General features: G+C 31.7%; 1 protein-coding gene across 1 annotated transcript in view; it reads right to left on the bottom strand.

The window, feature by feature from the left end:
- Window positions 1-24,123, bottom strand: part of LOC126746454 (CAD protein-like) — a 97,186-nt gene that overhangs the window by 60,097 nt on the left and 12,966 nt on the right. The window lies entirely within an intron of this gene.

The raw sequence follows: 24,123 nt of genomic DNA on the forward strand, positions 1-24,123 counted from the left end.
GCTTTTCTTGTTTCCACATTATTTTTTTCGACTATTTTTATCCTTTTGCTTCATAAAAATAGAATTTATACGCGCGCGGCCCGCCGCCATATTTCACCCGACAAAATGACAATATTTTTGCCCCCGCCGGGGCATTTTCCCTCTGAGTTATTATTTTCATTTTAAATGGATTCCTTTAATTTAAAATTGCGTTTTTTTTTGCTTTATGTAAAATTACTTTTACATCGGGCCCATTATAAAAATAGCGTTCGGGCCAACGCTTTATTTATGCACCGTTGCATTCGTATTTACTCTCTATACCGCTAATGTGGTTCATGTTATAACCTTTTTTTGGCCAAATTCTAAAGAGCTGGAGATTTTTCATTCATTTATTATCGTAGAAATATTTTAGACACCGAGAAACCAGCTGATTGAGCGCACGTTATCTCGAAGGTTGGCGAGAATCTTCCGGAACGGCGATCTGCCGAGTATATAAGGAGCCGCATCGTCCAAAAGCCAGATATTTGCACCATCTTGTAGGTAATTGCAAAACTAATAACTGAAATTCGTCTAGCGTGTCGGTGGTTGTAATTGCAAAACCGGTTTAATCCACTCCACCTATGATTGCCAAAAAAGGCCGATTCTAGAATGTTTGTTTGACAGCATCACATCACAATATGCCACATTAAATGAGATTAAAATATTGGAACCAAGGTAGTGTTTTATTTATAGAATTTTTATGTTGTAGAATATTTATATATTTTCCTAATATTTAAGAGACTAGGCAATAATGAATATTCAAAATAAATATTATACGTAAACGCCGATCAGCTGTTTAATTTTAAATTGAAAATATCACACTATGCCTTCAAGTTTGAAAACCTGAAAGGCAAACAAAATAAAAAAAAATAATCGAAGCTCCTGGAAGATATATAAAATTACTGTAAATATCTGGAATATGCCTTGGATAGTTGGCCTTGGAGTCTGGTAGGAAGTATCCAGTTTTCGTCCAGACAATTGGAGTTATAACTTAACCTGAAGCTGTTATAGCCGAGTATTAAGCAACCCCTAGACTATCAATCAATATTATTGCATAATAATTTTGAAATTCGAAAATTACAGAATTTAATTATTGTGCTTTATGTTTAGTTGAAGTTTACCTTTTGATCAGAACACAGGCTTACTGATGATGACAAAAATGGTGTTGCTATTGCATTGGCTTTATGCCTTATAAGAGAGATAGGTATACACATGAATATTTATTGAATGACCTGCGAATATCCGAGCCAAAAGATTTCTGTAATTTCCTGCGAGTTCAAAGTTCCTTTTCTCTGCTTTAATTATTGTGCAATATTGCCCACAAATTGTAACTTTTTTTCAGGTTGCGCAATAAATATCAAAGCGAGTTTGAGTGAGTCAATATATTGCACAATATTTTAATATTATCCACAGTCAATAATATTGCGCAATATGAAGTATTGTGCAATAATATTGATGGTCTAGGGGCCGCCTTATAATCGGGATGAATTAAGTGATAGTGACAGGTGTTTATTGTGCATTTGCAATTTTTCACAAATCCTTCATATTTTCTTTAATTAGAGGGCTATGACTATTTGTTCTATTTTTGATTGGGATTCCCATGGTAAAAGAAAATATTTCATATTCCCAATAGTTTTCGAGAACATTAGGAAAAACTGTTAAGAGGTTTTTCCCAATTTCACGGAAAACTATTGGACTTAAAAATTATTTTTCTATTGCATCTAGTGCGCATTGATATTTCAAATAATTTTTGGTTTAACAATTTTTTTCTGCAATCCAGAAAAAAAATAAAAACCATAATTTTAAACGTTTTCCCATGGGTATCCCTCACGATTTTTTGCGAGACTTTTCTTCGTAAAATTGGGTATAACTTTTTTCTGTACGTACATTTTTCAAAAAAGTTTTACTTGACTTTTTTAAAGCTTTTTTGGCGATGTAGCAATTTATAAAAAAAAATTAATTTTCTCAAAAAAAAATTTTTCAAATTTTTTTGCTGAAAAATTTTCGAATTTTTTAAAAAATCCTCCCTAACTTCTTTATTTTGAGTCTTACGACTAAGTGTTATTTAATATGATTTGTTCTATTTTTTAATAAGACTTTAATGATCAAACAAAACAATCTATATTCCCAAAAGTTTTTGAGAAAATTAGGAAAAACTGTTAAGAGGTTTTTCCCAATTTTACGGAAAATAATTAGACTTCAAAATTGTTTTTTTATTGCATCTGCTGCGTATTAATATTTCAAATAATTATTGTTTTAACAATTTTTTTCTGCAATTAATAGTTTTCCAGAAAAAAAAATAAAAACCAAAATTATAAACGTTTTCCCATGGGTACCCCTTACGATTATTGGCAGATTTTTTTTAGTAAAATTGGGTATAACTTTTTTTTGGTACTTTTTTCGAAAAAGTTTAATAAGACTTTTTTGAGCGACTTAGCAATTTATATAACAAAAAACAGTTTTCTAAAAAAAATTTTTCTTCAAATTTTTCGCCGAATAATTTTCCAATTTTTCAAAAATCCGCCCTAACTTCTTTATTTTGAGTCTTACGACTAAATTTTATTCTATATGATTTGTTCTGTTTTTGCCAAGGATTTTAATGATCAAACAAAATAATCTATATTCCGAAAAGTTTATGAGAAAATTAGAAAAAACTGGTAAGAGGTTTTTTCCAATTTCATGGAAAACTATTGGATCTAAAAATTATTTTTCTATTGCATTTGGTGCGCATTGATATTATAAATAATTTTTATTTTAACAATTTTTTTCTCCATTCAATTTCTTGGAAAGAAACAAAAAAGTTTCTCAGAAAAAAAAAATAAAAACCAAAATTATTATCGTTTTTTCCTTACGATTTTTTGCAGAAGATTTTTTTTTGTAAAATTCGGTATAACTTTTTTTGGTACATTTAAAAAAAAAAAATTAATAGACTTTTTCAAAGCTTTTTGGGCAACTTAGCAATTTATTAAAAAACAATCAATTTTCTTAAAAAAAATATTTCACCGAAAATTTGTTTCAATTTTCCAAAAATTGTCCATCTCTCCTTTTTTTGGATAATTCCAATGCTAATAGAAATTTTTCCATATTCATTACATAAAACTGTGTAGAGAGGTTCTTCTCAAAATGGGATTTTTGTCTCTTTGATTGGGAATTTTGGCAATTTTGTTCCTTGCATTTTTCAGCTTCTTTTTCCCGAATGTTATTTATTACTCGCAATTTGTTAGATTACGAATATTTTTGTACCTATGCTTCATGGACTACAATAAGGTAAAATATGTCCATCTCATCACACTTATGCAATTAAATACCTTAAAAAATTATAAAATTCCAGGGAATTGAACTGAACACTCCTTTGTTTATACTATTGTGAACTGGTTAGAAGAAGTCAAATATAGACAAGAAATAAAAATTTTCGTCCAAGAAGTTGAGTTACTGTGAAGTGATTAATGGCACTCAACTGCAAGATATAAAAATTGTATTCCAGGCAGTCAAGTTGGAATCCAGTGCTCTCTATACTTGATGAAATATACTTAAGTACCTTGAAAAGTTTTCCAAAATTCTTCCAGGGTGTTAGGTTCGTTCCAGGGGTCCCTTGATTTCTTGACTCTCCACGCCTTAAATCAACTTAAAGTTTCACTCTTCTTAAGTAGTTGAAACCATTAGAGATGCAAAGTATCATTTTATAGCTATTAAGATTTGATGGGTAAAAAGAGCATTTTGTCGAATTCTACCGCATTTCATAGTCCAGACTCGCCTGGAATCATCTTGAAATTTCACTTTTCTTAAGTAGTTAACTTCATTAAAGACGTAAAGCATAATTTCATAGCGATCGTCAAGGATTCATGGGTCTCAGATAGGTTTAAAGTCAAAAAGTGGGTTAAAGTGCATTTTGTCGGTTTCTACCGCATTTCATGGTCCAGCCACGCCCGGAATCATCTTGAAATATTACTTTTTTTTAATGTTATTTCTTTTTATGATTTTATAGCGATCGTCAAGGATTCCTGGGTTTCAAATGACTTTAATTGTCAAAAAGTGGCTATAAAGCGCATTTTGTCGGATTCTAACGCATTTCATGGTCTAGGCATACCTGGAATCATCTTGAAATGTGACAAGGAGAAGTTTACATTCTATGAACGTTTTCTATGAAAATTATGAACGCTCACCGAAAATGTTTTTCAATTTTTCAAAAATTGACCATAACTCCTTTTTTTGGATAATTCCAATGCTAATAGAAATTTGTCCATATTCATTACATAAAACTGTGTAGAGAGGTTCTTCTGGGATTGATTGGGAATTTCGGCAATTTTGTTCCTTGCATTTTTCAGCTTCTTTTTCCCAAAAGTTATATTACTCGCAATTTGTTATATTACGAATATTTTATTTACAGGTTGTTTTCACACACACTTTTTAAAATATACATTTTTAAATTTCAGGTGATCTAGTTGCAAACATAGCAATAACTGTTTCAAAATTGCAGTAATTTTTTAATTTTTCTTGTATTATTAAATTCAAAACAATTCCCGAATATTTGAAAGTAATTTCACTTTAAGAAAACCATCTGTAAACAAAGAAAACTGGATGCGTGCAAGAGAGAAACTAACAGATAGATAATCACACTTCTTTGCAAGTTTTTAACCTAAAGTTCCGTATTTTCGTAGATATAAAACTCGAAAATTGACCAGAAACTTCAGCATGTTTACATAATACCAAGTCGTATAAATGTGCTTGTTTGACCATAAAAAAATTAAAGATTTTTTACTCTGCATTTTATCATAATTCTAACTACAAGCATAGAAGGTGTAATGATTTTTAAATAGTGGAGAAATTCCAAAAGAAACCAGAGATAGTGATCATACTGCAAACTCTTATTTGCAAAAAGAATTTGTAATAGATTTTATAAAAAAATATGTAGTAATTGAAAAGCACTACAGTAGAGGAAGTCTACGGATCTGCTCCTTAATATATTTCCAGCAATTTATCAATCAGTAAAATTTGGAGACTCTACAATGCACCAGTTGACAATTTCACATTAAGAGTAAACGAGGCATATTTCCGTTAGATTTTTAATACTCTTTTATTTCTCCAGATAGAGTTTTTAAAAGGAAGGTTTAAGAAGGATGGAAAACGTACTAAAAAAACGAGATACTATTATTCTTTTAGAATATTATTATATAACAATTTCGGATAAATTCAAGCATATAGTTTTAACAGTAAATGCTAAATCAAGTGCAGAGTAAGCCCAATTATAGAAAAGATTTGACTATTAAGTAAATCCATTTTCAAGCAAGAAATCACTGTGGCAATAATTGATCCGGTCACATTGGAAAAAACCCTAAATATTAATGAACTATTCATTGAACTTAAATGAACTGAAATCTCTTAAAATATTTGGGACTCTCAGATTTCTAATAAAAATCTAAAAGAGAACAATGATGATGAAAACATTGTATTTTTTTTGGAGAAAATAAAGCAATTTATGTTTACTGAGTTTTTATTTATTAAGATCTTTGAATTTTAGAAGCAAAATAGAGCATATCCATAACTATGAAGCAAAATAGGTTAAGTCCATAATATTTTATCCTTTTCTGTTAAATTCTTTTGCGTAAAATTGTTAAATTCTCGCATCAACAAAATATTTTATATTTTTTTAAACTAAAGGTTTCCTTCCATTTCCTGAAATTAAGAAAAATAGATTTAACCGGTTTTACTTCTAGGCGACACAAATGTCTCTTCTTCATCTGAATTTTGGCGCGACATTTAAACAGTTGTAAATAAATACAGTGAAAATAAACATCTCTAATAGTCGTGAGTGGTCGCGTTTTTATAGTAAATAAAATACTTGACTAATTTCGATTATTTTAAAATAAAGTAAAAACGGTCACTATCGATATTCTCCTTGTATACAGTGACCGCCTAAAGTTCCGCATAAATTCGATAAAAATTAGAGACCATCCATGGTTGCACTTGTAAAGAATCTTCATTTTCGAATGTCACTCGTCAGTTCGAAAATTAATAGTTTGTATCAGAATAAATTATGACTAATTTAACGGAATCCCAACGAATTGATTTTTTGATGATGCTAGTGTACGGGGATCGAGTACGCACGCAAAAAGAAATAAGTGAACTGTTTAATGCCAAATACCCAAACCATCCTATTTCTCAGTCAACAGTTAGTAGAATAGAGCAGAAATTCATAACTTCAGGTCATGTTAGGGATTTGCCAAGGTCGTCCAAAAATTTCTGAAGAAGCAAATATAAACGTTCTGCTTTCCATCGAAGAAAATCCAAACAATGCAACTTCACAAATTTCAGTTGATAATAATATAGCCGGAACGTCAGTAAGACGCATCTTAAAATAAAATGAATACCACCCTTATAAAATTAGACTAACACTCGTATTAAATGAGGACGATCCTGATCGAAGAAACCAATTTTGCGAGAAAATGATGAACATTTGCAATAATAACCGTCAGTTTGTGTTACGAGTTTTGTTTTCGGATGAAGCAACTTTTTGTTTAAAACACGTTCACTGCCGATGACCCAACTATTGAGTCATGGCGACTTTCCGAAAGAGGCCGATGACTCAACAGTTGAGTCAAGCGCAATACGTTGTTTTACCAGTCAGTACAGGTTTTGAGGTTAAGTTTTTGTCTTTAGTACAATGGACAATGAAATGGCAGGGCCATCTAAACTGAAAAGAAATCTTGCGGATTATAAAAAAGGGACTTTTTTGAGTGATTCGGAGATGCAATATTAAACTGTCCCGAAAGTGACGAAGATCCTTTTATAAACAGTGGCAGCGAGTATGAGCCTGATTCTACGAGTTCAAGCGAAGACGAGGAAATTCGAGTGCAAGGTATGTCTGGCGTAGAAGACCCTATTGATTCCGCTGAAACCACCCAATACGGCGACGACGATCAACCTGAGGCTCTAATGTGGACTGACAACTCAAATATAAAAGATTTTCCATTTTCCGGCAACCCTGGACTAAAAGTAAATTTAGTATCTGACGATCCAATAAACTTTTTCAATTTGTTTCTTACGGATACATTTTTTGAAAATATCGTAGTTGAGACAAACAGATACGTCGAGCAATTGTTCTTAAGTGAAAAAACACGAGAAAATTCAAGAATAACGAACTGGAAGCCTTTGACAGTTCAAACTCAAAAAGTTTTTATAGGGTTATGGCTTCATATGGGCAATATACAAATAAACCGGCTGCAGGATTATCGGAAAACTCACACGTTGTACAATATCCAATGTTTTAGAATCCATATGAGCAGGAATCGTTTTTTGACGATCCTAAGATGCTTACATTTTGCCAAAATTCCGGAACGAGGAGAGCCAGGATACGATGACCGTTTGTCGAGGATTAGATGGCTACAAGATTTTTTCAACGAGAAAATAGATGAGATTTATTACCCAAATAAACAATTATCTTTAGATGAGTCGATGGTCTTGTGGAGGGGTAGATTGCTTTTCCGGTAATATATTAAAAATAAAAAGCATAAATTTGGCGTAATATTATATGTTTTATCGGAACTTAATGGCCTCGTGTTATAGATGATGATATATGTATACTGGAGATGAAGAGGGCATGCAAGGAGAGTTGGGGCATTTTGCAAATGTTATGTTTTGTCTAGTAAAAAATTATCTTGAAAGAGGGCACTCATTGTATATGGATAATTATTACAATAGTATTCGTTTAGCTAACGAACTACTTTTGAAAAGAACTTACGTGACTGGAACACTAAGAGCGAGCAGGAAAGGAAACCCAGAAGAAATTACTTCTAAGAAATTGGCTAAAGGTGAGAGTCTTATCAAATATTCCGATGGAGTTACAGTTGGAAAGTGGCGAGATAAGAGAGAAGTTCTATTCATTTCTACCGAATTTGATAATGAAATAGTACAAGTGCAAAATAGACGAAGAGAAGAAAAACAAAAACCGAAAGCGATCATTATGTACAATAAGTACATGTCCGGAATAGATAGACAAGACCAATTGCTTGCGTATTAGGCAAGTGAACGGAAAACAATTAGGTGGTACAAAAAGATGGGTATACATATAATATCAATAATGCTTCTCAACAGTTATCATCTGTATAACCAATATTCAACCAAGAAAAAACTAAACTATTATGACTTTCGGCATAACATTATAGAAAGCCTATTGGCTGAAAAAGAAGAAAAACCTGAAGTTAATCCATCCCAAGAAAAGAAAGTTCCCAAAGAAAAATCTAGCCATTTTCCTGAAAAATACCAGTTAGATGCTGCAGGACGACAAATAATGAGAAAAAGATGTAGAGTGTGTTATCAGAATAAATTGCGCATAAATACTCCGTTTTTTTGTCCAGCTTGCTTAGATAAGCCGGGGTTGTGTCTTGAAAACTGTTTTCAAATATATCATACTTCTAAGTAAATGCGAACTTACTTTTTTACTTTTAAGTTTGTGTGTTATTATGTTTTTGTTGAGAAATAAAGTTTTGTTTGTTTATGTTTATATTTTAAATGGATGTTTACTCAGTTTATACTTTGTTTTTTTTTTGAGATTTAATTTGCATTTAATTTAGTTCTTAGTTTCTACAACTTAGGTATTTTTTTGTTTGGTTTTTTTTTGTTCTCTTTTCAAAATACAAAGTTCTAATTCTTACGTTGCCGTGATTTTTATTACTTTTTTTAATTTGTTTGTTGTAATTTTTTTATTTAAAAAAAAAATTACTGAATTTATTACATGACTAGAACGTTGAGTCGTGCGGCCTCTAGTCGTAGACACGTATCTAAAAGTCCGATGACTCCACCCTTGAGTCAGGGTAGTTTTAACCCTTAAGACATCCAAAAAACAAATATAATAGATAAGAGAAGCCAAAAGAACACCTTTTCTTCATTGATTTTGAAAAAAAATATACTGGCCTTTCAACAAGTTTTTTGAACGTATTAAACGGTGTCGTAAATCGGTAAAATTGTCGTTATTGGTCAGTGTCAAATCCACACTGGGCAACTAAGGCTACGTACCTAGTACCGTAAATCTATTATATTGGGTATCGTGGAAAATAAAGTAATAGGGCCATACTTTTTCGAAGAAAACTTAACAGGACAACGCTATTTGAATTTTCTTCAAGATGATCTTATCCCTGTTTTGGCTGCCCTATACCCAGACAAACAAGACCCTGCTGTCCCGACAGATAATTTGTAGTTTCACCAAGACGGCGCACCACCAAATTTCTTTGTGATGTCCGTAATTACTTGGATACAGTGTTCCCAGGAAGATGGATAGGACGAAGAGGGCCAATAGAGTGGCCGGCCGGATCACCAGACCTAAATCTCTACGACTATTTTCTATTGGGGTACCTGAAAAGTAAAGTTTATATTGAGAAGCCAAACAATGTAGAAGATTTGAAAAACAGAATTAGATATGAAATTAGACGTATATCACCCGAAATAATTAATAGTGTTTTACATGAGTTTGTAAACCGTCTTGCTTTCTGCCAAGAAGTAAATGGGGATCACTTGATACATTAATAAGAGTTTTCACAGTTTATAAGATTTTATCCTCCATTTTATCTTAATTTGTAAATAGACGTACTTACTTGCTTTCTTGTTGGTTAAATGTAAATATTTCTGAAACAGTTGAGTTTTGAGATAAAGTGTGTTATACGAAACTTGCTTGGAATTTCGCCTATATTTCATAAATGCAATAAAAAATATCTTTTTTTTTGTTCCATCCTGTATACAAATAAAAATCGACGGGTCAGAGCGTTTTCTCAAAAAATCATGTCTCTAATAATTTTTATCGAATTTATGCGGAACTTTAGGCGGTCACTGTATATCAAATTGAAAATATGCAAAGTTAAGGTGCTCTCATTATTAACAGTATGTCACAATTCCGACAGTAAATACGTTTTATGAAAAAGACCGTAAAACTTTATTGAAACGCGGGTACGGTTCGCTGGATAAAATGTATGGACGCTCAACGGTTTTATGCATGTAATTTGCTGCCAGAATTTATGTCTATTGGCATATTAGCCATAAAGACGTTATAGCCGATTATACTTTTATATTCAATAATTTATTTAACGTGTATTTATTTACAAAAGCTAATTTCCCTTATCAAAAAAAAGGTCAAAAGGGAGAGAGAGGGAGAGCGCGAGCAGGTCCTATAAAGCATCCAGGGTAAAGATTTTGCTTATTCATGAGAAATGCTTTTAAAATGAAAATGCCAACCAAAATGGAACGAACGCCAAAGAACGGCTCAAAATAAGTTTACTTATAACTTGCTTTGGGAATATTTCATGAATAAAAAACGCTTAATTTCGTGTTGAAATTTCAAAAGCTATATATATACAACAGATTAAAAGTTTTAATGAGATCCCTCTCTTTCCTTTTTGTTTTTTAAACTTGACATATTGCGTCTCTCGTCTAAAAATTTACGAGCAATAAATATGTGACACGTGTCATTGTTAAAGTACTTGCAAGGTACTCGAGTGATTTACGGCATATACATGAATATCAATTTGGTATTACTAGTTGTAACTTTGTTATGTGCCAAAAAATATGAAATTTATTATTAATGTCAGACTTGGGACGTGAACGTGATATATCGTCCTAAGCGATTTTCGTTATTCGAAAAATGAATTTAAATTATAAGCGAGAGCGTATAAATCTGGGAACCGATGCCATACATTACGATTTTTCATTTACGCTTCGGATGTATCATCTAAATGCAGGTAATAAGAACTGGTATAGTATCGTTACAGCGGGATTTTATTTTTGATTTAAATGGGTTTTGACCTAAATTTTGCATTAGAAGGTGCTCTGATATTACAATTTTATGCGTTTTTTAATAATAATTAACGTTTTCTTGTTGAAAACTTGGTTTATTTTCTTCTTGGATCTGATTGCCAACCTACTATAGGGGACTAAACTTCCTATTATATTATCCAATAAAAAATGGATAAAAGGATTGTTTACTATTACTTCAGTTAAAAAAGTTTTCTTCATTAATGGCCATCATCAATACAATGCGTATTCTTGAACCTGCAGATCTAACCAAGCAGATTCTTCAACCACAAGTGAATTCTTCACACAATTTTTCTACCTTGAATCTTTCCCTGTATTATCACTTTTAGTAAACTATATTTTGACACCCTCATAAAATATTCCATGTACTTTTTTCTTTGTTCATCTGTCTTTTTAATATTTCTTATTCTTTCCATTCAATTAATTATTAGTATCCTCCGATATGTCCACTGTCGGAAAACCTCTAGTCTTCTTATATCTTTTTTCTTTAGAGTCAATGCTTCTATGCCGTAAAGCTGCACAGATAGCGTCTGTATTTCATAGACTACAATAAGGCTTTCGACAAGGTAAAACATTCCCATCTCATCACACTTATGCAATTAAATACCTTGAAAAGTTAGAAAATTCTTCCAGCGAATTGAATTGAACACTTCTTTGTTTATACTGTTGTAAACTGGTTAAAAGAAGTCAAATATAGACAAGAAATAAAAATTTTCGTCCAGGAAGTTGAGTTAGAACCTAATGCTATGCATACCTTCCGTGAGGTGATTAATTTGCACTCAACTGCCTGGAAGAAATAAGAAATTTATTCCAAACAATCGAGTTGGAAACCATTGCTGTCTATAACAGACGAAATGCACTTAAATACCTTGAAATTCTTCCAGGAGGTTGATTTCAATCCTACTGCTCTGTTTATACTATTGTGAGAAGAAATCAAATGTTCTTTTAAGAAGTTGAGTTACTATGAGGGGATTAATTGTACTCAGCTACTTGAAAGAAATGAAAATTGTATTACAGGCAGTCAAGTTGGAATCCAGTGCTCTCATTAACTGATGAAATGTACTTAGGTACCTTAAAAAGTTTTCCAAAACTTTTCCAGGGTGTTAGGTTGGGTTCCTTGATTTCTTGACTCTCCACGCCTTAAATCAACTTGAAGTTTCACTCTTCTTAAGTAGTTGAACCCACTAGAGATTCAAAGTATCATTTTATAGCTATTAAGATTTGATGGGTAAAAAGTGCATTTTGTCGGTTTCTACCGCATTTCATGGTCCAGGCACGCCTGGAATCATCTTGAAATTTTACTTTGCTTAAGCAGGTAACTCCACTAGAGATGTAAAGCATAATTTTATAGTGATCGTCAAGAATTCATGGGTCTCAGATAAGTTTAAAGTCAAAAAGTAGGTAAAAGTGCAGTTTGTCGGTTTCTACTGCATTTCATGGTCCAGGCACGCCTCGAATCATTTTAAATTTTTACTTTTCTTAAGTAATTGAGCTCATTAGAGATCTGAAACATCATTTCATACCGATCCTTAAAGATTCATGGGTCTCAGATAGGTTTAAAGGTCAAAAAGTGGGTAAAAAGTGCAATTTGTAGGTTTCTACCGCATTTTATGGTCCAGGCACGCCTGGAATCATCTTGAAATTTCACTTTTCTTAAATAGTTAAATTCATTAGAGACGTGAAGTATTAATTTTATAGCAATCGTTAAGAATTCATCGGCCTCCGATAGCTTTAAAGGTCAAAAAGTCGGTAAAAGGTACATTTTGTCGGTTTCTACCGCATTTCATGGTCCAGGCACGCCTGGAATCATTTTAAAATGTTACTTTTCTTGAGTACTTAAAACCACTAGAGACGTAAAGCATCATTTTATAGCGATCGTCAAGGATTTATGGGTCTCAGATAGGTTTAAAGGTCAAATAGTGGATAAAAAGTGCATTTTTTCGGTTTCTACCGCATTTTACGGTTCAGGCACGCCTGGAATCATTTTAAAATTTCACTTTTCTTGAGTGGTTGAGTTCTCTAGTGACGTAAAGCATCATTTTATAGCGATCGTCAAGGATTCCTGGGTTTCAGATGGCTTTTATAATCAAAAAGTGGGTAAAAAGTGCATTTTGTGGGTTTCTGCCGCATTTCATGGTCTAGGCACGCCAGAAATCATCTTAAAATTTCACTTTTCTTAAGTAGTTGAACCCACTAGAGATGTAAAGCATCATTTCATAGCGATCGTTAAGGATTCATTAATCTCATATAGGTTTAAAGCTCAAAAAGTGGGTAAAAAGTACATTTTGTCAGTTTCTACCGCATTTCATGGTCCAGGCACGCCTGGAATCATTTTTAAATTTCTCTTTTCTTAAGTAGTTGAACTCATTAGAGACGTAAAGCATGGTTTTATAGCGATCGTCAAGGATTCCTGGGTTTCAGATGACTTTAATGGTCAAAAAGTGGGTGTAAGGTGCGTTTTTTCAATCAATAATTTTCTGAAAACTGTTGCTCAGTTTAGTGTTGGTAGATGTTATATTAATTAATTAATATTCTGTTTATTCCTGCTACTTTTGTGCTTAATTGCGATATTCTTTAACAATTGTTTAGTAAAGAAGAGAATAATTGGAAGTATTGAAGGTATATAGAGTATCAGAACCTGTTTGTTAAGCATGGAGCTGCTCAGAGAGTAAGTTTATTGATATTTGTTTAAGTGTATGTTTAAAATTATTAATTTATGGACTATTCTGAAGACTATTTTGAAGAAATCGCTAAAATCCGTTGATTAGAAGTCAAGATTTGGGCATTTTTAGTCCAGGAGTGCCTGTAAGAAGCCAAATAATTTGTCTCTTATTGGCAACTGAATATCTCGGATTCTGGTAGTCCAAATTTCAAAATTGTTGATTTGTGGACTAGTCTGAAGTCTTTTTTATAAATTTTTGAAAAATTCACTAAAATCCGTTCACTAGAAGTCAAGATAATGGAATTCTTAGTCCAGGAGGGCCTGTAAGGAACCAAATAATATGTCTCTTATTGGCAAGTGAATAACTCGGGTTCTAGTAGTCCAAATTTGAAAATTATTGATTTGTGGACTAGTCTGAAGTCTTTTTAGTCTTTTTTGAAAAAATCACTAAAATCCTTTTACTAGAATCAAGATAATGGAATTCTTAGTCCAGGAGTGCCTGTAAGGGACAAAATAATTTGTCTCTTATTTGCAAGTGAATGTCTCGGGTTTTATTAGTCCAAATTAAGAAATTATTGATTTATTGACTATTCTGAAGTCTTTTCGTGCATTTTATGGTCCAGGCACGCCTGGAATCATCTTGAAATTTCAGTTTTCTTAAGCAGTTAAACCCATTAGAGACGTAAAGCATGATTTTATAGCGATCGTCAAGCATGCATGGGTCTCAGATAGGTTCAAACGTCAAAAAATGCGTAAAAAGTGCATTTTCTTGGATTCTACCGCATTTGATGGTCCAGGCACGCCTCGAATCATCTTGAAATTTTACTTTTCTCAAGTAGTTGAACCCACTAGAGACGCAAAGCATTATTTCATACCGATCGTCAAAGATTTCTGGGTTTCGAATAACTTTAATGGTCAAAGAGTGAGTAAAAAGTGCATTTTGTCGGTTTCTACCGCATTTCATGGTCCAGGCACGCCTGGAATCATCTTGAAATTTCACTTTTCTTAAGTAGTTGAACCCACTAGAGATGTAAAGCATCATTTCATAGCGATCGTCAAGAATTCCTGGGTCTCAGATGGGTTTAAAAATCAAAAAGTAGGTAAAAAGTGAATTTTATCGATTTCTATCGCATTTCATAGTCCGCGCTCGCCTAAAATCATCTTAAAATTTCACTTTTCTGAAGTAGTTGAACCCATTAGAAACGCAAAACATCATTTCATAGTGATCGTCAAGAATGTATGGGTCTTAGATAGGTTTAAAGGTCAAAAAGTGGGTAAAAAGTACATTTTGTCGGTTTCTACCGCATTTCATGGTCCACGCTTGCCTAGAATCATCTTGTAATTTCAATTTTCTTAAGTGGTTGAACCCACTAGAGATGTGAAGCATTATTTTATAGCGATCGTCATGGATTTCTGGGTTTCAGTTGACTTTAATGGTCAAAGAGTGAGTGCATTTTTTCGGTTTCTACCGTACTTCATGGTCCAGACACGCCTCGAATCATCTTGAAATTTCACGTTTTTTAACTAGTTGAACTCACTAGAGACGTAAAGCACCATTTTATAGCGATCATCAAGGATTCATGGGTTTCAGATGAGTTTAAAGTCAAAAAGTGCGTAAAAAGTGCTTTTTGTCGGCTTCTACCGCATATCGTGGTCCAAGCACGCCTGGAATCATCTTGAAATTTCACTTTTCTTAAGTAGTTAAGTCCGCTAGAGACGTAAAGCATCATTTCATAGCGATCGTCAAGGATTCATGGGTCTCAGATAGGCGTAAAAGTCAAAAAGTTCGTAAAAAGTGCTTTTTGTCGGTTTCTATCGCATTTCATGGTCCCGGCACGCCTGGAATTATTTTATAATTTTACTTTTTTTAAGTAATTGAGCTCACTAGAGATGTAAAATATCATTTCATACCGATCCTTAAGGATTTATGGGTCTCAGATAGCTTTAAAAGTCAGAAAGTAGGTAAAATGTGCAATTTGTCGGTTTCTACCTTCGGTCGGTTTCTTGCATTTCATGGTCCAGGCTCGCTTAGAATTATCTTGAAATTACAATTTTCTTAAGTAGTTAATTTCATTAGAAACGTAAAACATTATTTCATAGCGATCGTCAAGGATTCATGGATCTCAGATAGGTTTAAAGATCAAAAGGTGGGTAAAAAGTGCATTTTGTCAGTTTCTACCTCATTTCATAGTCCACGCTCGAGTGGAATCATTTCGAAATTTCACTTTTCATAAGTAGTCGAACTTATTAGAGACGTGAAGCATCATTTCATAGCGATCCTCAAGGATTCAAGGGCCTCAGATGGGTTTGAAGGTCAAAAAGTGGACAAAAAGTTATTTTTTTTAGTTTCTACCGCATTTCATGGTCCAGGCACGCCTGGAATCATCTTAAAATTTCTCTTTTTTTAAGTAGTTAAACCCATTAGAGACGTGAAGTATCATTTCATAGCGATCCTCAAGGATTCCTGGGTTTCAGATGATTTTAATGGTCAAAAAGTGGGTAAAAAGTGCATTTTGTCGGTTTCTACCGCATTTCATGGTCCAGGCTCGCCTAGAATTATCTTAAAATTTTACTTTTCTTAAGAAGTTTAACCCGCTATAGATGTAAAGCATTACTTCATAGCGGTTGTCGAGGATTCATAGATCTCATATAGATTTAAAGGTCAAAAAGTAGGTAAAAAGTAATTTTTTTCGGATTCTACCGCATTTCATGGTCCAGGCACGCCTAAAATCATCTTGAAATTTCACTTTTCTTAAGAAGTTGAGCTCCCTTAAGATGAGAAATATCATATTATAGCGATCGTCAAAGATTCATGGGTCTCAGCTAGGTCTAAAGTCAAAAAGTGGGTAAAATTGCATTTTTTCGGTTTCTACCGCATTTCATAGCCTAGGTACCCCTGGAATTATCTTGAAATTTAACTTTTCTTAAGTAGTTAAGTCCACTAGAGACGTAAAGTATTAATTCATAGGAATCGTTAAGGACTCATGGGTCTCAGATAGGTTTAAAGGTCAAAAAGTGGGTAAAAAGTGCATTTTTCAGTTTCTACTGCATTTTATAATAATAATAATAATAATAATAATAATAATAATAAGACTTTTATTAATCACCAGAAAAATAAAAAATTACAATTCTGTTATAAACCAAATGCATATCACGTATTGAATAGTTCGTTCTTTACAAAGAGCACATTTAATGTGTATTGAAACAATTAAAAAATATCTATAGAACTTAAATTTTATACAAATAGAAATAAAATTCCAGAAGGTGACTAATAGGCCATGTTTTCAGACTTCAAGGGAACAAGCCCTGCGAGATTCCCTGAATTCTGTTGAGGCCTTATATATATATTTAATAATTATAAATTATAAATGACACTTATAAATAATAAACAAAAGCATTTCCCAGTTAAAGAAAAAAAGAAGAAAGTTAATACAACACGAATAAAAAGCATACTGATGGGATAAGGAGAGAATAGGAAAAGGAACTGGAATTGGACAAGGAAAGCACAGGCACGCCTGGAATAATCCTAAAATTTCACTTTTCTTAAGTAGTTGAACCCACTAGAGATGTGAAGTATTACTTCATAGCGACCGTTAAGGATTCCTGGGTTTCAGATGTATGTAATTGTCAAAAAGTGGCTATAAAGCGCATTTTGTCGGTTTCTAACGCATTTCATGGTCCAGGCTTGCCTAGAATCATCTTGAAATTTCAATTTTCTTAAGTAGTTGAACGCACTTGAGACGTAAAGCATTATTTCATAGCGATCGTCATGGATTACTGGGTTTCAGATTACTTTAATGATCAAAAAGTGGGTAAAAAGTGCATTTTGTCGGTTTCTACCGCATTTCAACGTCTTGGCACGCCTGGAATCATCTTTAAATTTCGGTTTTCTTACGTAGTGTTAAACCCATTAGAGAGCTTATTTATATTATCTTTTCTTGTGGCATTATATTGATCTTCTTTATTTTTCAAGATTTTATTAATTTTTATCAAATAAATCAGTATTTTTTGGCTTTTCCCTCTTCCATATTTCATTAGCCTCTATTGATTCCTCCTATTGATTTCCCCTATTGATTGATCCAAATATGGAATGTTTTCTACAAGAGCAAATGAATAAAAAGACATATAGCACGTTTTCATCATTGTCAAGTAAAGGTAATTTTTCCAGCAAATCATATTTGTATTTCTCCTTCAAGTTGAACTCAATTTAGTTCTTTTTATCCTGATTTTTATCTAATAATAATTGTAACTTTTTAAACCAAAACTGGTTTTCCAAATTCCAAGGTGTCTAACTCAGCTAGCATTCAGTTAATTTTACAGTTAAAAATTTACTCCTTTATTCATTTAGAATGTGAGGATGAGCTGCATATTTATATATAAAATTACTGATATTTAGTTTAGCATTATTTAATAGCCTGAAACAAATACACAAGGTTTTTCAGGAGGTTCAAGGCTTTTTTACAACGGTTTACCTACAAATAACGAAGGAAAATTAGGTTTATTACTTTCATACAATTGGAAGTATTTTTGTTTTTTTCTTGACTGTCTGAAAGAAATTAACGAATTTCCTTTAAGTACTTTAAGGCATTTTCTTTGGCCTTTTTTTGCTTACAATAAATCAAGAAAAAAATTTTTTTTTCAGTGAGTTTAGTCCTGCTTTTAAGCACTTCATAGACAGTCCGGTGCATTTTTTTCAACCATTTCTTAGTGCTTGTTAAATGGTTTTTACTCATAGATAATAAGTATACACAGTGAACATTATAACGTAAAAATCCTAATTGGCTCGTACCTCTAAAAATTCGTTATATTTGCATTAAAGTAGGTATCTAGTCGGTTTCAAACAAACCCTAATAAAACAGTGGCTGATTTAAACGATTTTAAATTCAATGGCATGTTCGCTGCGTTAATGGCACAATAAATATGTAGATCCCACGATAAGATCCCATTATTGTGTAACCGGACAATGGTCAGAACGGGAGGGAGCGAGAGAACGAGAGAGAAAAACTTATTGCATGTTTATTAAAAAATATTCTGCTAATTTAAAATATTTCAATTTTTAACAAGAGAGATTTTTCGACGGGAAATTTCCGCTCCCGAATTCCTCTTCGGGACTAGGGATATATATAAAAAAAAGAGGCAAAACGATGCACCTTCGATCCGGATTTTTCAAAGGGGGATTTTGTAATTTTTCATACCGTAAATTAATTACTTTATATTAAAATTCCTCTGATGTGACATTTAATAATTAGTTTTCTGTTAAACGGATTCCAATTATGGCGGCGCTTTTATGACAAAAACGTCCCTCCCCTTTCTGCGCTTTGTGACGCGATTTAATTAAGTTTATAATAATAAATTTTTTTTCTCGGATTTAAAAAAAAAACAGGGGATAAAATATTTATGCCATATAAAACCGGTCTAGGAAAATGTTACTTGTAATCCCCTTTTTAAAAAGCACTTTATATCTCAGTATATATAAATCTTTTTTACTTTTGCCCCGGGGCGCGTATATATATATAAAATGTGAAAATGTCACGAGGTATTATGAAGAATATTCACGAAAAACATTTTATCAGGAGTTTTTTTTTGTAGGGAAAAAAAGGGGTGGGGGGGTTGGTTCAAATTTGAATAAATACGGGAAAGTTTGCTTGTTGGACACGATTGGTCAATTTTAGTTGAGAAAAACATATTTTCCCTATAGAGAATCAATTATAATTCTCCTTATAAAGAAATAAATAATTTATTACTGGAAAGCATCAAAAATTTATTTAAACGTGCAATGGATTTACTAAAATTACGCATAAAACAGGTAATAAAAAAATGACTCAAATTGAATCTAGAAATACGAAATTTATCATAGAAAAATGCATTAAAATTTAAATAAACGTACATCGTATTCATTAAAATTATGCACGAAAAAGGCATCAAATTTTCAATTTTTAAATCGATATTTAATTTATTATTTTAAGTCGATCTTTCTCTATAAATTGACACTAGCACTCTGTATATAGGTCATTCATTAAAAATATAATTATATAAGAAAATATATATTTTATTACTGAAGGGCATAATTTCCTTTAAATGCACATTTGTATTTTTACTTGGTGGTGATTATTAATGGGGATTTTGGCTGCCATATTTAATGTCCTTTATTATTGTTTTTTTTTGAATTAATACATATTATGATATATTATTATAATAATATACTCATGAAAACCCCCATCTCTATATTTAGTACCAACTTCTTTTGATAAAAAGTAATTATGTAGTCAGAAGAGTGGAAGTATATTTTTTAAAATAAACTGTTACATTTAAAATCATCTAGCTGTCTATATTTTATGCGTTTAAGAGACACAAGTTTTACTTATAAAAAAACACACTTTGCATCCTAAATGTAATATTTATTAATTTGTTTGCCTCGTATTTAGTTATTGTGCATAATAGGAGAGATTACATAAAAATTATCAAAAATAAATGCTTATACTAAAAACTAAAATTTTTATTCTATAAATTTTTTTCCCTTTGCTCTTGTTATTTTACCACTGATTTGCAATATGTATTATTGCCTAGGTTTAAACTTATTATATATATATATACTTTTTTTATATGTGCAAATATGTTTATATGTTATACGTCTATTTATTTATAGGTTCAGAGGCACCTATGATAAACTTCTTTTTGTTTATTTTTTCTTAGATTTCATACTTGTGCCCATTTAACATAATTTAGAAGTTTTTTTTCCTTTTTTTAATTTGATTTATTTTTCTTTAGTTTTGTTATAATTTGTTGGTCTGCTGTGTATTTTTGGTAAACTGATATGGAAGCTACTATGGTTAAAAATGTTAATTTTGGGCATCTTAATGTCCGATCACTGTTTACAGGCCATAACAAATGTGCATCGAATTCGAAAAATGTTAAGGTATTAATATACATTACATACATTACATTACATTATTATAACATTACATATTACAAGTCCAAGTTAAAAAATAAATGTTAACAAATTAAGGCGGATACTAGTTATCACATAATAGCTCACTAGAGATGTGACATATCATTTCGTAGCGATCGTCAAGGCTTCATGGGTCTCGGATAGGCTTAAAGTCAAAAAGTGGGTAAAAAGTGCATTTTTTTCAATTCTACCGCATTTCATGGTCCACGCTCGCGTGGAATCATTTTAAAATTTCACGTTTCTTAAGTAACTAAAGTCACTGGAGACGTAAACCGTCATTTCATAGCGATCGTCAAGGATTCTTGGGTTTCAGATGACTTTAATGGTCAAAAAAAGGGTAAAAAGTGCATTTTGTCGGTTTCTACCGCATTTTATGGTCCAGGCACGTCATCTTAAAATCATCTTAAAATTTCAATTTTTTTAAGTAGTTGAACCCACTAGAAATGAGAAGCATCATTTCATAGTGATCGTCAAGAATTTATGGGTCTTAGATAGGTTTAAAGGTGAAAAAGTGGGTAAAAAGTACGTTTTGTCGGTTTCTACCGCATTTCATGGTCCAGACACGCCTAAAATCATCTTAAAATTTCAATTTTCTTAAGTAGTTGAACGCACTAGAGACGTAAAGCATTATTTCATAGCGATCGTCATGGATTCCTGGGTTTCAGATGACTTTAATGGTCAAAGAGTGGATAAAAAGTGCGTTTTTTCAGTTTCTACTGCATTTTATGGTCCAGGCACGCCTGGAATCATCTTCAAATTTCACTTTTCTTAAGTAGTTGAACCCACTAGAGATGTAAAGCATGATTTCATAGCGATCGTCTAGCGTGCATGGGTCTCAGATAGGTTTAAAGGTCAGAAAACGGATAAAAAGTGCACTTTGTCGGTTTCTACAGCATTTCATGGGCCAGACATGCCTGGAATCATCTTAAAATTTTACTTTTTTTAAGTAGTTAAATCTGCTAGAGACGTGAAGCATCATTTTATAGCGATCATCAAGGATTTATGGGTTTCAGATGGGTTTAAAAATCAAAAAGTGCATTTTTTTCTGTTTCTACGGCATTCCATGGTCCAGGCACGCCTAGAATCATCTTGAAATTTCGGTTTTCTTAGGTAGTGTTATCTTTTCCTATAGCATTATACTGATCTTCTTTATTTTCCAAGATCTTATAAGTAAATACCTAATTTTTATCAAATATATCAGTATTTCTTGGGTTTTCTCTCTTCCATATTTCATTAGTCTCTATTAATTCCTCCTACCGATTTCCTTGATCAATACTTCAAATTCCAGGAAGAAATCCACATACTTTTAAATTAATTAAACAACCTGGAAGTATTTAAAAATAAAAAATTAAAAGAAAATTTCTCATGTTGCAAGTTGAAAAATAATATTGAAAGATACGTCCTTTGAACCTATATGTAATTTAAATGACGTATGTGCTGATTAACAAAATTACCACTGAAAATAAAAAAGGCCAAATTCATTATTCATTATCTCCCTAATTGTAAGCCACTGACTTTTAATTATGACACATTTTTGGTAAATTTTTCGTTTTTATTTACCAGTTTTTTCAAACTACTCACTTTGACGTGCATCTGAAAATATCAATTTTTTTTTCTTGAATGGTACGTCTATGGTTTTTTAATTTTCAATATTCATGCCCATTTTAATCTCTTTCAATTTTTTTTTATTAAATTTATTAGAATTGCACGCCACTGGTTTTTTTGTAAATTTTTCGATTCGTTTTGAAATTAAAAAATAAACGCAGTGGCGTACAAATAACAAAGAGTCGGCTACTTTTCTTTGACTGATTTTTCCATATTTTTTTTGATTGACTTACAATTCTCCAAAAAAAAATATCTTTTTTATAAAAATATCTGCAGAGGCGTGCGTTCAAATTGACAAAATAATTGTATTTTTTCTTGTACACCAATGGTTATGTTTACGATTTTTGAGAAAAATCTGTGTGTCGTATGTTTTAAAATTTTTCAATTTTTTTGGATTTTTTCCTAAGTGGTACGCCTCTGGTTTTTTTTTGCGTACGTTTAAAATTTTTTTTTTTTAATTTTCCTAAACTGCAAGCTACTGTTTTTTTTTTATAAATTTCCAATATGATTTGCAATTTCAGAAAAATAAAAATTAACGCAGTGGCGTATTTTTGAAAATTGAGAAAGAAAATTGTAATTTTCCTGAATTATACGCCACTGATTTTTTTAAGAATCTTAATTTGATTTAGAATTGTTAAAAAAAATTAAACTTTTCATAAAAATGTGTCTGCAGTAGCGTGCGCTGGATTTAAAAAAAATTTTAATGGCATTGAATTGTTGTTGTGTGAATTAATATTTTTTTTAAATTTCATAAATTGCACGTCACTGGTTTTTTTTTAATTTCAATTACACTTCTACGAAAATTTTTTTGTTTTAAAGGTAGCCACAGTGACGTGCATTTGAGACTTAAATCAAAAATATCGTATTTTTCTTTAAATTGTACGTCAATGGGTTTTTTTTGTAAATTTTCCAATTTTATTTAAGCTTCTAATAAAAATATCCACAGTGGCGTATGTTTAAACTTTTTGTTTTAATTTCTTTTAATTGTACGGCACTGGTGCTAAATGTGTTAATATAACAAATTTTGTCGTAACTTTAACAATAAACAAATATATATTTATCAAAATTAAATAAAAGTGAGTTGCGTGTCACTGATTTTGCAAGAAATTGTGTTTGTTTTTAGTTAAAAAAAAATATTCTAAGAATACCAGTGGCGTTCGTTAAAAAACTGGAAAAAAATCGCAAATTCCAGAAACACCAGTGGCGTCTTTCCACCTCTCCCGTCCAGTTTTTAAATCATTTTTTTTAAAGAAGTACATGAAAAAGAATAGGTCAGAGGTGTTATAATTACGTGGGTAAAAAATTGGGTAATAAGGGTTAAAAACGTGGGTAATTTTAGTAATATCATTATAATTTCTTCCAGGAAATTAAAAATTTAAAATAAATAATTCCAGGTGATTAATTTTTTTTATTTAAATCTTCTGCTGCTTGGCCAAAGATGATTATAGAGATTTTCTCAGGCAGAAATTAAATTGTGTGAAAATTAAATTTTTTTTCCACGATTCAACTGTCTAAAAGAAAAATCGTAATTTTTGCCCTTTTCCAGGCAGTTGAACCATTGGAAAAAAAATCGACCTAAAATTCATTGAAAAAAACAAAACATTGCGATTTTGAATAGAATTTTTTATTTCAGGAATATTGAAGAATATTGAATAGGAAATTAAAGCCTTTTTCCATTTATTCCAGGCGGTTGTACTTATTTTTAATTCTGATACCAAAAAACAGGTCTGGAATAGATCATAATTGGAAGAAATTATAAATTAATTCAACTGCCTGGAAGAATTTAAGAATTACTTTAATTACCTAAAAGAAATAATATATACTAATTAAGTTTCTTGGAAGGAATTATTTTTATTTCCAGGTAGTAAGAAAAAAAATAGAAATGCCACACAAATACCTGGAATAAAAGGATTTTATCAATTGTCAATTGTGTAAAGATTTACCTTTACCCTTCCAGTGAGTCAAAAAAATATATAAAAATTCCTGTGATGCTCTGAAACAAAGTAAATTAAACATATTTTTCTTTGGAGTCAAAAAATGCCTTCAAATGTCTTAAAAAAAATATTTTAGGCAGTTAGAAAAAAACCAAAAA

This window comes from Anthonomus grandis, chromosome 17, assembly GCF_022605725.1.
Source record: "Anthonomus grandis grandis chromosome 17, icAntGran1.3, whole genome shotgun sequence".
NCBI lineage: Eukaryota > Metazoa > Arthropoda > Insecta > Coleoptera > Curculionidae > Anthonomus > Anthonomus grandis.